Consider the following 17381-nt stretch of genomic DNA (forward strand, 5'->3'; position numbering starts at 1 on the left):
GTTCACAGGGAACTGGAGAAGTTATATGTATTGTTCACAGCGCAAAAAACTCAGTGCCCATAAACAATAATTGAAGGATAATTTTAATATTGGACATAAAATATGACATGAATACACATTGTCAATTTGATGTAAAACAAATAAAAGCAGGAGTATAACACATTTATAACCAATACAGTGCTGAAATAATTAATTGTACTAACATGCGTAAATGTATATTGGCAATGGGTGTAATCTGGGTAAGCTGGAGTGTTGGAATTTTCTGCCCTCCTCCTTATTTCTCCTATGTTACTTATCCTAGGATAACAATTTCCCAATAGTATATATATGGGCCAAGCACACTGATCATATTAGCTGGAAGTCAATGAAGGTGAGTGCTAAGTGGATGTATAAGGCTCTCACTTATAAACAGAGTGGATCAGTGTCCAGCAGCATAGCCTGTATCTCCAGATGGCAACAATGTAGCAAGCCGCATGTGTCTCCAGCTACCCGGCCGATGCACAGAAGCGAGTCACATAGACATGGCTTGTGAGGCCCAGGTACGGCAGTGTGCCAGTGTATGTAGCTGGCTGGCAGCACAGGAACGGATCACAGTCTGACAAGCCTGTCAGGTGGGCTGGTCTCTACTGAGCAAATGCAGTAATGGGAGTCTCAATCTGACTTGGAGGGACAATAGGAATCCTGGCCGCCAGCAAGGTTAGCAGTTTGAAAGTAGCCGTAGCACTGATAGGTAATGATCCTCCAGCAAATAGGTAACAGCGGCAGTGCCTGACGTGTTTCCCCGTGGCTCCTCCCACGGCTTCGTCAGAGGCACTTAGCACAGACAGCAGAGCATCAGCCCAGAATGGATCAGCAGTGCACCAGCCCAGGACACAGGATACAGCACCACTCTCCCAGCCCTACACAAACCACCGTTCCCTGTTTAGTCTCCACAGCCAGAGTGAAATGGCGTCCGCTGCGTGGTCCCTATATACTACATTGATCATAGAGATGTAAGCTAGCGAACTGCAAGATTTCCGACTCTATAGTTTTGCCTCGGTTTCGAGATCCGAGTCAGGCGGGAAACTCCGAGCCTGCTTGGATCTGACTCGGATCTGCAAAATTCGGGTGGGCTCGGTTCTCTGAGAACCGAACCCGCTCATCTCTAATTATAAGGAACCGCAATAAAACTAAATTGATAGGTTCATTATTGTCCTATATCTTTTTATATTAAATCCAGGCACAATTTTAAAATAAACAGGACTTCAACAGGAGTAAATTAGGTCCCCTTCAAAGTGGATGGTGGACTGCAGGATCACCTCAGTCTGTCTGCTGCTCTGCTCCATCCCGTGCCATACTGTGTCCTCTCATCCAACTCTCTGTCCACTAAACCGTCCTGCTCTTCCCCACTCTATAATGCTCTGACCCTCTTTGTCCAATGCTCTGTCCTCCCTCGTACCCTTCTCTGTACATCCACACCCTCTCTGTTCGCTGTTCTGTCCTGCTCAGCTTCCAGCTCTGTCCTGTTTTGCCCCCCCACTCCATTACCTCTCTCCCTCCTGTGGCTCTACTTACCTTATCCATTAATAGATGGGTCTTTTTCCAGCTGTAGCCTGTCCTGTCTTCCTACCAGTTGGAGCCACTGGAGGGCAAATGCTCCCCGGCTACCACTCCACATGCATGTTGGAGATTGTACAGACTTTGGGAGATTATTAGATTATATAGACTACAATATAAATGATCCACATTTATGGTGCAACACTCATAAGCTGTAATAATCAACAAATAGAGGGCCTGATTCATTATGGATCTCAACTGCGATTGCAATAGCAATTACGCACACAGTCTCACTGCAAAGATATGCTAATCCACTGCGATTGCTATGCCATCTCAGTACTACATAAGTACACCCACTTTACCTTACACACATCCGTAATATTTAGCAAGACTGCAAAACCATCATTACTATCGAGTACCATCGCAACCTCATGCACAGTTGCACAGGCTCGGATCCTACTCAGGAATTGCTAACCTCGTTGCATGCTATGAGTCATCAAGATGTGTACTGCAGATAATTTATGCACGCCCATGCAACGGCGTTCAAACGCCCTGGCATGCCTGCATTTTGCCGACCACCCCCCCGTCACCACCCCCAAACGGTACATCCTGTCAATCACTCTGCGATGGGTCTGCATAGTCACTGCAATCGCAGTCCCAATTGCAGTGGCCAGGTCACGCACGTGCACTGCGATGCATACGCATGTGCAGAACGCAACAATCGGCCGATTGAATCAGGCCCAGATTCACCAGATCAACACTAAGTCCAGAAAAAAGAGTTGATCAAAATTGTGCTACTGATTGTCCCACACACATATACCAAAGTGGGGTGATAATAGTTCTTATGATTGTGGTTGTATTACAACTATTTTTTTTTCTATGTTTTTAATTCATATGGACAGAGCCTGACATCTGAAGAGACCCATGAGGAGGACTGTGATAAAAGGAATCTCTGTATGAGAACTTTGGTATATATGTTTGGGACAATCAGTAGACTAGTTTAACGAACCTGGCATATGCTGGGTTACCTCAGCCTCCACACTTCACCTGGCCTTGACCCCTTTTTGACTGGCCCTGCTTTTTCTCTGCTCTTGTCCTCCCCTGCATAGTTTATTTTAAAACTTAATTGTAACCTGATACTAATGCAAGTGGCAATACCCCAAGATAAAATACACCAGAAATAGTGTCCAGATACTGCCTCAAAAATAGAAATAATGACCACTAAGATGCGTAAAAGTAATGGTCAGATACACAACATGGCCAAAACTATGTGGACACTCGCAGGGTCACTTATAAGAATCTTGGACCTGAATTTGTTTTATACTAGATAGGTGGTCTTTGCAAGATTATAATCAGCCAGTAAAGTGTTGAGTAAAAATTTATTTTATATAGTAAAAACACGTATCACATATAAAATATAAGTGCATATGGACATACAGATAACAAAACATCTATATTACCCATGAAAAGTTTTAGAACATCACCCAAACAATAGACTACCAATTAACAGGCGTGTTTGGAGTTCTAAAACACATTCTATTGGACAAATCTCCATCATGATGCCTATACAAAGGGACACAACCATGTGATGTAGTGTGTCTGTACCAGTTATGACCTTTCAAGGTTACTCTATGCTTAGTACTACCTGAGATCATACCAATCTGTGCAGTGCTTCCCTCAAACTCACCTGCCTTAGGCAGGTTTATTGTTTGGGAAGGTTCAACTTCTATTTGCGGTAATTTTTTAACTGAATGGTCAAAACCAATGTCAAATATACCAGTTAAAAATGGGTGTAGTATAAAAGGTCGACAAACAAAGTATAGTTCGACACCATATGGTTGACAGGCAAAAGGTCAGCAGGTGCAAAAGGTCGACTGTCAAAAGGTCGACAATGCAAAAGGCTGACAAGTACAAAAGGTCGACAGGGACAAGTGGTCAACACAAAAATGGTCAACACATTTTCTTGTGTATGTTAACCCCCCAGTAGTGCCTCCCCTATACAGTGCTCCCAGTAGCGCCCCCCCAATGCTCTGCGAGTCCCCATGCCCCCTTACACAAACACAAAAAAAAGCAACTTACCTGATCCCCGCTCCTGCTGATGACCGCCGCTGTCCACTCCTCCGGGCCCGCTCTCCTACACTTGGGGCCCGGGGGAGACTAGCGGGGGTGCAGCGGTGGTAGTTCCCCCCTGAGCCGGTTCCTGCCTCTGCCTGCTCCCCATGCAGGACTATCAGCGGTGGCAGCTATGCGATGGGGGTAGGGGTGCTATCGGCAACGGGCCCTTGGGCAACTGCCCATTTAGCCTATAGGTAGAGATGGCCCTGATATCTTGCACATTAAAAGACACTAATAAAACTGTATGATTTGCTAATAAAAAGGAATTGTCCTACTGTTTATTCTTCACATGATAGATAAGAAAATAGTAAAAATCAAATAAAAACTGAATAAAAATTTAAATCCATAGAAATGTAATGTAATGACAATTTGTTCATTCAAAACACTTGTATTAAGTAAAATGTTTTTTTAACCCAACAATTGCTATAGTGACTATAGCAATTGTTGGATGAAATAATTTTCTGGTATTGTTTGTCCTGGGCATTGTGCAGGGGGGAAGGACTTCCTGCATGTGTCTGATTTTTTATAGAAATCTATGGGCTTCTTTCCGCAGAAATCCCCGGAAAGGGATCCTTGTGCTCCCTCCCACCCCTGCATGAGCTGGCCCTCGGTCATAAACCCAGAAGTCATAACTTTGCATGGGACGGCTCTTATCGGAATAGTTGTCCCGTGCATAAGTAATCATGCATACAGCATCATTAAATGCTGGTATGCATACCATAAGGAGTGGGATGTACATGATGCATCCCGCCTACAGTGGCTACATAAACATATTTATCAGCTTTTTATCTGCAAGTGCCACAAAAAGGAATAAAAAAGATAGACATTGGAATAATCCATGTGACCACCAAAATAAAAGTATATTTAAAAAAAAAAACACCAGTAAAGGGGAGGTGTTGGGACCAGAAAAGTCTAGATCCACCCCTGGTATAGTCTCATATATGTTCCTTTTTACTTCTTTTCGTATAAGGTAGTCAAATGGCCACTAATGTCGCCATGGCCGGATTAAGGCTCGTAGGGGCCTTGGGGCAACTAAGTTGTGGGCCCCCCTCATCAAGCCACACGGAGCCTACCCCTAAACCCCCCTGAATACTTACCTTCTGGCTCCGTGCAGTGAATGCAGCAGAACAATCAGTGCTGCTTCATAGAGCACAGAGCGGATCCTAAGGCCAGACATCAATGATCGGCATCACAGACATGATGTGTCACGTGAAGGAGATGAGGGGAGCTCTGCACTCTATGTAGCAGCACTGACTGTGCTGCTGAATTCAGAATACAGAGCCACGGCAGCTCAGTCCCCATTAGGGAACAGGTGCCACTGGACATATATATTAAACTCACACACACATATTTATAATATATATTAGGAATGTGCGCCAACCCGTGTTTTGGTTATGGATCTGTATATCCTTTGTGTTTTGGATCTGAATTTGGTTTAGGCAAAACCGCCCTTTGGGTGTTTTGGTTTTGGATCTGTATTTTTTTCTAAAAATCATAAAAACAGCTAAAATGACATGATTTGTTCCTACTGTATTATTAACTTCAATAACATTATTTTCCACAAATTTCCAGTCAATTTTAACCACCTTGCAGCTCACAATATTGTTTTCATCCAATTTAGGCCCATAATTTGTACCAAGATAGCTGGCTGACTAAGCTAAGTGGCAGCAGTGGGCGGCACAAATACGTGGCAGTTCAACTTCCAACATGGCACATCAGGAAAGAAATGTTTTCATTAATCAAGAGGCCTGAGGTAGATGGAGTATGTATGTAGTTGAAAGCAGGGAAAGCCTATAATAGCCTATATATTAGGGATGTGCACCAACCCCTGAGCTTTGGTTTTGGATCTGTATCTCCTTTGTGTTTTGGATCTGAATTTGGTTTAGGCAAAACCGCCCTTTGGGTGTTTTGGTTTTGGATCTGTATTTTTTTCTAAAAATCATAAAAACAGCTAAAATGACATGATTTGGGCCTGTTTTTGTTCCTACTGTATTATTAACTTCAATAACATTAATTTCCACAAATTTTCAGTCAATGTTAACCTCCTTGCAGCTCACAATATTGTTTTCATCCAATTTAGGCCTATAATTTGCACCAAGATAGCTGGCTGACTAAGCTAAGTGGCAGCAGTGGGCGGCACAAATACATGGCAGTTCAACTTCCAACATGGCACATCAGGAAAGAAATGTTTTCATTAATCAAGAGGCCTGAGGTAGATGGAGTATGTATGTAGTTGAAAGCAGGGAAAGCCTTTCCATTTGGTGTTTGAGTTGCATCTGACCAAACATGGCTGTTATGATCAAGGAAAACAAAGTCCACCAAGTTGGTATCTACAAATCAAGGTTGAAAAATGGCATGAGTATTTTGCATGTATACCTATTTGTGATTTTAGTTGAAACAAATACAGTATGAAACTATAAAAAAAAGTAAGCATCAGAGCAGCGGCAAAAAAGCACTGCAGTTTAAAAAAATATAGGACATCTATAAAACTTTGGATGGCAGTTTCATAAACTTTAAAATAAAAAAATGTCAGGCAGCAATGCCTCACACAGCACATAATGCAAAGAAAAGAGGTGCAAGATGGAATTGTCATTGGGCCCTTCCACCCACCCTTATGCTGTATATAGGACATGCACAGTTTAATAAGCCAATCACTTCAGCGACAAGGACTGCCAATTGTGGCTGAAGCAATTGGTTTGTTTGGGCCCTCACAAAACAAGCTACCACCAGGCAGCTGACATTGCTGGTAATGATCTCTCCATGCACAAACTGGCTTTACAGAGGGAAGATGTTGTCATCATCATAAGATTCCTCACCCTCATCAGTGTGTACATCATCTTCACACAATATTAATTTGTCCCCGCTGGAATCCACCATTACAGTCTCAGGTGCCTCTGTAATTTTTGGATGTACTTGGCGGTAAAGGTCTTCCTCATGAAATTTGTAGTTAATTTTGATGAACATAATTTTTTCCACATTTTGAGGAAGTAGCCTCCTACGCCAATCACTGAAAACTCTTTCTGAGTACACACTGGAGGGTGGGCAGCTCAAGTAAAGCAAAGCAAAACCAGTTTGTGCAAGGGCCTCCAATTTGCCTTTTTTCCTGCCAGTAGTGAAATGGACTGTCTGATGTGCCTATTTGGATGATATAATTAAAATAGTTCTCAACCATTCTTAGAATGGTGACCGTATCAGATGGAGTCATGGTAGAGGTCTCATTAATTGTAGGCAATTCTTTTAGACCCGACCAGATGTCAAAACTTGGTTGTGTTGACTTATCTGTATCACCAGTGGGTCTTTTTTTGGGAAAGTTTAGTTTTTCCCTAGCAGCTGCACTTGCTGGAGAAACTAAAGGAGGAGCCATCACTGCATCACGTGCCACTTGAATTTGCTTACCAACAGCTCTTTGCATCTCTTCAGATCTGTGTTCATTGGGAAGAAAGACACAATGTATGACTGAAACCTAGGTTCGAGCATGGTCGCCAAATGTATTGCTCCGACTGGAAGATCCTGACAACCCTTGGATCCTGGTGAAGCGAATAAAGGAGTTGATCTACAAGTACAACATACTTAGCGGAATCACTTAATTTCAGATCCTCCTTCAGTTTCTTAAACTGCTTTTCCAACAGTCTAATGAGGGGAATTACCTGACTTAAGCTGGCAGTGTCTGATCTCACTTCACAGGTTACTGCTTCAAAGGGTTGCAGCACTCTGCACAACACGGAAGTATTTTCCACTGAGCTTAAGTAAGGTACAGTCCCCCTCCTCTTCCTATGCCATACTTCATTGTGTAGCTTGTATAAAAGAAAAAAACTGATAAAAAGCGCTCCCCTAAAGATTTGATGCCAAAGAGAAGCTGCTACCAAAAATGAAGGATGTGCAAATACTTCAACAAATGTGTATAAAAGAAAATAAATGGCTGCGCTTCTTAATGACAAAAATGTAAAAATTTAATTCATATAAATTATATCACAATATGTATAAAAACTTGTGAGCAATAAACTCTTCAATTAATATAGACAATTTTACACATTAAAAATATACAGTTCATTGCAATACAGTATAAATATACATGAATATCTTGATTCTACCTGAGTTAGGGAAGGAATTAATGAGGAATTGATTCATTAAATTGTATATAACAACAGAACTAGTATGAATAGTTCTTGTCTATTTGGTCGACAATGCAAAGCAGCTATGTTTGAGGCAGCAAATATAATTAAATATCAGCAGTAGGAGGATATTGTTTTTTATGCCAGCATATATTGAAAAATGGTCTGTATATGTAGGAGTGAGCTCACCCGTTTGGAGTGTGGGATCTCAGCGTCTGTAAGATATCCTGATGGGTATCCCATGCAGGTACACATAGAATTGGGTAAATAAACCCGTGTGCTTATGCACTAAGGCAATTATGCTCTCTAGTGATGTAGGTCGGCACAGGGAATGGATCTGATATTCACTGCATATAATTATGGTGGGATCACTTGGTTAAATGTCTCATATACAACCACACCAAATCCGTGGTGTGTTCAGAGTTTCAATAAAATTGGAGGCACTGTGAGGCTCTACCTCAATCCACACGGCGATGGTTCGAGGCGCTGTGCGGCTTTGCCTGGATCTGTGGGATACTTGATGTAAATGCAGCGCCGGCTGAGAATTGCGGGCACAGCTTGTGCAGTAGAGCCAAAGTATGAAAATACCTGTTTCAATAGAACCTATAGCTAAAGATAGCAGATCCCACGATCAAGAATTCTTTAGACAGTTTAATAAAATAGAAGATCTACATAAGAAAGATTCAAGACATTGGTGGGACCACACCTCTCTGACATTATACTTAGAGAACAACATGATACATAGGGGACTTAGGATTCAAAAAGCCCCTTCTTTTACAGAGAATCCAGAATTTATAAAAAAAATGGAACTCAATATTAGACACTTGTTCCCAATCACTTATGCATATTCATATAGAACACAGAAAATCACTTGTGTTAGAAATTGAAAATGATCTAGAGATAGCCAAAAAAGTTCTAGAACTCTTTAAAGATCACCCACTATTCCAAGAGAGAGTTATATTAGTCAGTAATAGAATACAGAGATATGAACAAGAGATCATCAAAACTAAAAATGACACATTTTTGAGGTACTCTGCAGACTATGCAAATAATTCAATTTATACATATAAGAAAAAATTGAATAGTCATTCTTTTTCACAACCTAAACAACATCTAAGTAATCAGTATAGAGAGAATACACAAGTCTCCAGATATAGAGATCAAGTTCCACCTAACCTATACCCCTTATGGAAGAAACCAGATAGATGGGATTTGGTAGCAGGAACAGAGGACCTCAATTAACTGTCTGAAATCAACTGCACTAATGGCGGATATTGGATCCACATCTAATACCAGTATAGATGTTATGGCATCAGTGATCTGCTGTGCAACTAAGTGACTGCTGATATACTTGCTCCCCTTTGCAAAGGATTGTTTGACAGTCAACTGTTTTTTTATAACTACTACTAGTAGTCTTCCTGGCCCCCTTCTGGGATGAAGATACACTCCCAGCAGCAGCAGCAGGCATAGTGCTCAAGGATTCTTCTGAGGAATCCAGGATAGGGGAGGACTGAGTTAGAACCAACAAATGTATAGGAGAGTGCTGGACAATGGTATAAATTTTATTACTCACTAAAGATGAAAACTATCAATAAATATTGAATGATGAAATAAAATATATAAAACAGACAATTAGAATATATTACACATCAATCCAGGATCAGATCAGGTTGGTTGGTTGCATTAACCTCAAAGGCACTAATAATAATATATCATATCCAAGTAGCCAGTTGGGTAGTAAGCATTCAAAATAGCATGGGTGAGTCGCTGGTGTTAGTAACTAAATCATCTCTGTTACTTTAGAATCCACATGCAGCCAAGTGTATGAGTTGTTGTATGACTGCCTGTCACCACAATGAAAAGCACCGTGCACACTCCCGACAATCTAGTCAGTCAATTGGTAAGTGAAAGCAGTTGAATAATAGGCAGACTTGGCCTGTGCATATAATATGAAAACCAGATGCAGCAATGATCCTAATGAGGAACTGCTAGTCACCTGAAGACAGTCACGCTGTCTGCAGACGTCCCGGTCAGATACAGCAGTTGTTAGTCTGCCTCACTGTTTCCAATGCTGGATGTTGTGGTGAATCTATGTCTCAGGCCAGAGTGGGGAAGAAGGAGCCACGTGGTTGCTGTAGGTATCCATCGGCTAGATAAACATGTTGTGTTTCCTGTACGGAGCCTCTAACTGAGGGGGTGTGATGTGTGGTGCTACGACTATGGCTGGCCAGGTACTTCCTTCTCTGAGGTCCTGGAGACAAACACCTGACACGTTTCTCAGCCAATGAGAAAGGCCGTTTCTTCAGAGGTAACTTACACAGCAAAGTAGAGAATATTTAAAGGGATCAGTAGTTATTAATTAGTTACACATGAAAGCCATCTACTCAGTAATCAATCATCATAAAAGGATTTGATGGCAGAATGATATTGCATTAAAAGTAATACACACAGAAATAAAATAATATTAAGGTAGTTGTATACTAGTACAGACGGGATGCAAGAAAAAAAATGTATATATATATATATATATATATATATATAAGAATACAATATTCTAATTAATTTCATTAGCAGAGGATTGAACTTAAGGGACATTTTTTATACCACAAATTTCTCAGACTCATTAGGCACTTTCAAAAATTATCTTGATGGGTTGTCATAATTACTCTTCCAAAAGGGGGAATTGTATCAATATAAATAAAGATGTGTCAATATCTATAGTTACAATAACCCACTTAACATTAAGCACAAATATTTCATTGTGTTGAAAATACATAAAATATGAAAAATAATAAAAAATATATATAATAAATAAAAAATAAATAGTAAATGAATGATGGATAATAAAAATTTATAAAAAATGAGAATAATAAATATGAAATATGTAAAAACTTATAAATATAATTCATATTAATAATAGTAACTCTTGGATGTATTGTAATTGCATTGATGATGCCAACATCGATACAGTTACATAAATAATAAACATAAAATAAAATTAAAATTAAATCCAGATAAATAGGAGTACACAGTAATTGAATGCATACATATATATACACATGCACACACCTATAGATGTGCACATACATACATGTATGCATCATCTTGCTACCAACTAATTCCAAGTGTGAAGAAATCATTTAGCTAATTTCTGTCATTTCAGGCTGAGCATAAGTGAGTGCCCTGCCAGACTTTTTCCCTAGCAGTAAACTAACCAGCTTTAGCAATCAGGGATGTAGTCGGCATCCCAACAGTCAGAATCCCAACACTCTCTATAATGGCTGCGGAATACCGATGGTCAAAATGCCAACAGCTTCAAACGGTAAGTATTAGGTTAGGGTTAGGCAGCGGGAGGGGTGTTTCAGGGTTACTGTTGGGGTTAGGGCAGTGGCGTATTAAGAGAAGAGGGGGCCCTGTGTGCAGTCTCCATTTGGGGCCCTCTCCCTTCTCACTGGCGGCCGGCAGCACACTAATCGCAGCCAGCACCACAGCAGTAGACTCGGGCATGTGTAGGTCACTGGGAAAATGTCGCGGCAACCATTTTCCTGTAGATTTCCCTACTGAATGTATGCAAAACGCCGGGAAAATGTCAGCAACTTCCATTTTCCAGGCAATTTTTACAGTGCTGATAGCGCCAATGCAGGACTCTGGAGAGGTAAGTATTAAAAATATGGGTGCAGGGTGTGCGGTGTGGCCCCCCCTGGACCGAGGGGCCCATGTGCCCTGCTCACCCTGCACCCACTATAGATACTACCTTGGGTTAGGGTCAGCCTTAAAATACTTACTGAAATCACCATCATTTTCACCATTGAGATTCCGCTGTTCGCATTCCAATCGTTGGGATTCTGGCCGTCGGGATACTATCCCCAACCGGGCAATCACTGGGCTAGAATCAGCAGCTTATTACAGCCTTTGCCATCAAATTCGAAAAACCTCCCGCCACAGCTGAGTATAGGTGCATTGATATGTATGATATCACAGTGCAATGTGCACTCAATCTGCATCACAATTTTACTAAAAAGAACAAACAAAAATAAAAAAACATCATAAAAAGTTTTGGCTTTTTTCTTTTTATTTCTATATTGTTCAAGGTTGGTCAATATGTTGGTGCTATACAATTACTCATTGTCATAAATACACTGAAGTGCTTGCATAAGCTGGAGAGAATATAAACACCCGTTTTTTTATGGGAGCAAAACGGACGGTGATTAGTTGATGTGTTTTAGCTGGTTATTGGTTTGCTGGTTTGTTAGGGAGTAGTTTAGCCAATAGACAGCTCTTGGTAAGCGGGGTGTTGTAGGTGGTATATATTTGCTGGTCGAGGAGTGATCTTCCTCTTTCCAGTTTGTGATCCCCCCCACCCACCCGACAAAGTTTGGTATACTTTTAATTTTCTTTCAATTTATTAGTTGGAATATAATTTATGTTCTAAACAAAAAAAACTCATGAGAGAAGGAAGAAAGAAAGGGTGAAAATTAGCAAATGTTTTGTAACTTCTGTTTTCTTAAACTTAAAGACTCAGTAGAGCTACTGAGTTGTGAAATTGTGGTTTTTAATGGAATTTGCTAAATTTAGTGTTCTTAGGGACTTTTTCAGAGATGGTTGATAATGCAGCCACAGTGACAGCCACTCTCGAGAATATGCAAATACTAATCTCAGCTTTCCTTTTTTGTGTATGAGTGGTGAGATGCCCACTTTCAGGATGTGTGGTCTGTGCATTTGTCATGGAGATTGTAAACACTCCAACATGAATGCAACATTGGTCACACTATCAACATTTGTGGTTCTGTAGTCTAGGGTCTATTCTAGCTATGGGCTTCTAATCCAACTAAACATGGCCTCTGAAGCATTGTATTTCTGATTAGGAATGCAGCAGCATAACCAGATACACCCGTGAAACTCCCACACACCAAGGAAACCTACCTTTTTGCTATAACTTTAGGTCACCTCCCAGTCTCCACCCTGAAAGGCCCATGGATCACAAAACCTTCTCAAGTGTTAGCGATTCTGTATGCAATTGCAAATTGTATTGCTCACATTGGTTTGCCCGTGCACAGTAAGGGTTTTCTAGACTTTTTGTACTTGCACAGTAGCAAAACATCGCTCAACTGCGTAAATATCGGCACTGAGTCCATTCTGAATCAGACCCTGGGCCTGATTCAGACCCGGTCGCAAGTGCTGAGCGCTCGCAACCGGGTCGATGGTGGCCCAGAGCGCATGCGCATGATGGAGCCGGCTCCGTCGCGCGCATGCGCGAGACCCAGATAGCAACGGGCAATCCGTCGCTCCGTGTCTCGCACCAAAGGAGGCGTGCTGTCGATGTTGAGTGACAGCACGCCCCCTTTGGTGGGCAGGCCGGGGTGGGTGGCTGGCCAGACGGAGGCGTTTCCATGAGAACACCTACCATCTGGGGGCGGCCCCACTGACATCACTCTGTTTGAGCCAAAAGCTCTCTAGGGCTTGCGGCCACAAGATCCTACCACAAGGGACTCGTCGCAAGCCCGATGGTCGCGATGGTCTTGACCATCGCGACCATCATCCTGGCCACTCGCATTAGCTGTGGGTGGCAACCCACAGCAATGCGAGGTGCCAGGAGGCTGCTCCATTAAAAAAAAAAAAGACGCCCTGATTCAGAGCGAGCGCTCTGTCAGAGCGTCCGGCTCTGAATCAGGGCCCCTGTGTTTATATTACTGGTGATAATAAAAATACAGTACAACCTGAAGATTCAAATTTGTATACAATTACAAAATTGTTTTATGCTACAAAAGTAAGTGTTACAGTACAACATGATCCACACAAAATAATCCAGTTACAAAAAAACAAGCGTTAACGTCAAGCAGATAGTATGCAAGAAATGTAAAATCTATTTTAAAGCACACTATACATGGCTTAATGATCATAATTCTAGGGACTTTAACGTTATTCAATTGCATACTGTACATACCACACATATATAAAAGATGTACATACCACACAAATATAAAAGATTTCTTTCAGCTACTTATACATATACAATTTTATTCAATAAAAAACATTCCCCTATACATGACAGGGTCCAATTTATAAACCTGATAACTCCACCCCCACATCCTAGGCTCTAGACTAGAGGTTCTTCTTGTATGCTTTAGGAAAACCCTTTTTTTTTTTTTGCATGTTTGTAGCGTATAGTGAAAGTATTGGAGGCAGTGGTTTAACCAGGAAGGTGCGTATGGGGCACGTTGCCCTGGGCGCCATCTGACAGGCTTGGCAGAGGGGGCTTCGCCAGCCTGGGCAATAGCAAGCGCTGTGATCAAGTGTTGATCCCAGGGCTGGAAGTCCTGCAGTCCGGTGAAATGTGTCCCCGGTTGGACAAATCTCGTGGACTGTTCCCAGCAGCGGGTGACATTTGGCACCAGCTGTGAACTGGGTGCAGCTTTCGAACCAGCGGCCATTTTAATTTGGTGCTGGCTTGCAGACCGGGAGCCAATAGAAAGCAGCCAGGCTCCACCCGCAGCATCTGACATCAGATGCCATTAGGCAGAAAAGTCAGTTCAGCAGCAGCGGATGAAGGATGCAGATGTTGTGGGAAGAGCTCTGGCGGCCCTAGAAGAGGCCAGAAGATGCCAGGCTCAAGACAGACGATCACAACATAACAAAATATATAAAGACTGGGCTGCTGGTATATAGGTGGTCCTCGGCTGGCTACTACTTGGGTCTTCCCGGGGTTAGTACGGACCCTAATCCGAGTGTTTGGAAGTGTGTATCCAAACCTATGTATGGCCACAGGGCACGCCCGCAGCCTGCCCGTCGGTGCTAGGCAGTCCGCGAAGCGTCCCGCTGGTCCGCAAGCAGGTATACAGCAGGAGGGGGAGAGACGGCTGTGGTATACGAAACCAGGCCCCGTCTCCCCTGCCTTCACTGTGGACTCACCTCCCAGGGACTCGGCAGAGTCCGCTCTTCCCCTGTGCCGGCGTGTTGCGATCCCGTCCTTCTTTTCTTCCGGTGTCTCTCGGCGGTGTCAGCTGTTTGTTGGAATGCTCACCAGGTGCAGTCTGGTCGCGTTTGGTATCCGTGCAGTGTCCGGTTCCTTGCTTCCTCTTTTCTTTGGGGTGATGTGGCCAACGCGTTTCGACCCACATGGGGTCTTCCTATGGGCGGGGTTAATGATGTAGCTGAGTCTTTGCTTAAATGTGCCGCTTCCGGATACGCCTTCTTTCTGATTGGATATCGGAAGGTGAGGTATTTCTTAGAAAAATGAATCTCAATTGTTCGTTAATTCAGTGAATTGTCAGTTTGTCAGGTCCCTCTCCTAACGTGGCAGCAGCGTCTCTCTGCCGGCCTCAATCTCCTTAATAATAATAGAATACTAAGTACTCCACATGTATATTATAAACAAGTACCTGGTTGTCCTTGCATTACTTGGTAACAAACTGCTTAAATGTTAGTGTGGTGCTCGTATTCTATAAATAACTCAATGAAGTTCGTTCTCCTCAATGCACCTAGAGGGCTGTGTATTTACGAGGAAAAGAAAAAAGCAAACCAAAAAACAGGGACAAAATTATTTGAACTAGTAGTAAACGGTATTATTTTGGTGATATAGAGTCAATTGTTCGATGGATATGAGAGGGATCACTGTCTCTAATGTATAAAACTGACTTCTCAGTTTCTAATCCTAAAATTATCTGTAATGGTAGTGACATAATTAAAGATTAATCGGTTGTTGTCTCTATGCCTTTAGATACAAATATTAACTGCAATTATTCACATAGAAGATGTTTGTATATTGGTATTGACTGATTTAGTCACATACAATGGACTTGATTTCGTTATCCATATTGAGTCCCTTTGGGTGTAGGGTACCCATCTGAATCATAGTTTTAAGTTCCTCTTTGTTAATATGCTTGATAAAGTCCCCTCCCCGCCAGTTGTGCCTTACTAGCTTCAATGCGCAGAATTCCAAATTCGCTGGATCTGACTGATGGAATATTTTAAAATGTGCTGAGAGGGGATGGTTATCATTGCCCTTTATTATGTTATAAATGTGTTCCTGTAGTCTCGTTTTTAACGGGCGAATGGTTCTACCAATATATTGTTTTTTGCATGAACATTGTAATAAATATATAATCCCCTTACTGTTACATGTCACATTTTCTTTAATTTTCCACAATGTATTGTTACTTGTTGATCTCATAATCAATTTTGGTTTAGTACTTCTTTGCTTAGTTATGGTACATGCCTTACATTTACCACAATAGAAAAAACCTTTTGATCCCCCTTGTTGTATTTGATGCCAGGTGTTTGTCAGTGTATTTCTTATACAATCTGTATCCTTTGGGGGTATATGGTTGTTAGTAATCTGCATCTTGATGTCTGATGATTTACGGAATATAACCTTAGGTTTTGCTGGTAAAGTCTTGCTCAAGATCTCATCGCCTAATAAAATGGGCCAATGTTTGAGTACTAGCTTTTTGATGTTGTTAGCTTGGTTGCTATATTCAGTTATGAAATAAAGGTCTTTGTCAACATTTGTGTCTGGCTTCGATTTATATGCTAAAAGCGGATCTCTTTCGCTCTCCAGTACTGTCTTGAAAGCTGAATCTACTTTGTTCATATCGTATTTTTTCTCTAGGAGTTGTGATTTTAGTTGTTCACTTTGTGTTGTGAAATCTTCTTGTCTAGAGCAATTTCGCCTGAGTCTTTTAAATTGGCTGGTCGGTATACTATCAAGCCAGATAGGATTATGGTTGCTTGTGGCTAGAATAAAGCTGTTGACATCGACTTTTTTATGATGCGTGCTAGTGTGAATGTCATTGTTCTCTATAAAGATGTTCAGATCTAAGAATTCGATCTTAGTTCTACTGTAATTGGTTGTGAATTGTAAATTGTGGTTATTAGTGTTGATATACTGAGTGAATGATATAAGTGACTCTTCATTCCCCTGCCATATGAAGATCACATCATCAATGTAGCGAGCCCAGAGGACAAGGTTTGCGCCAAAGTCACTGTTGGACCAGATGTATTTGTCCTCCCAGTGACTCATGAAAAGGTTGGCGTAACTTGGCGCAAACCTTGTCCCCATCGCCGTGCCCGTAGTCTGGAGATAAAATCTATCTCCAAACCCCACGTAGTTGTGTGATAAGATAAATGATATGCTTGTCAAAATTAAATCAGTTTGTGTTGAATTCATATTTGGATCATTTTCGAGGAAATATTTAATGCTTTCTACACCTTGAGTGTGTCTGATTACGGAATACAAAGAGGTGACGTCACTAGTCGCCAGCCATAGATTCTCATTCCAGTTTACAGTCCTGAGTCTATTAAGAATACTTGTGGTATCCTTAAGGTGAGATTTCTGGAGTTTGACATAGGGTTGTAGATACTTGTCCAAATATTGTGACAGATTTGAAGTTAATGATTTAATCCCCGATATTATCGGTCGACCGGGTGGGTTAGTGGGGTCTTTGTGGACTTTTGGAAGATGATAAAACACTGGAATGATAGGATGTTTATTGTCTATGAAGTCATGTTCTTTCTGGTTTAGGATCCCTTTATCTAGACCCTCCTTTAGTAGTGACCTAAGTTCATGTTGGTATTTTTGTGTAGGATCCCTAGGTAGTAATACATAGGTAGAGGGATCAT

This window comes from Taudactylus pleione, unplaced genomic scaffold (genome assembly GCF_031769625.1).
Source record: "Taudactylus pleione unplaced genomic scaffold, aTauple2 ptg000019l, whole genome shotgun sequence".
NCBI lineage: Eukaryota > Metazoa > Chordata > Amphibia > Anura > Myobatrachidae > Taudactylus > Taudactylus pleione.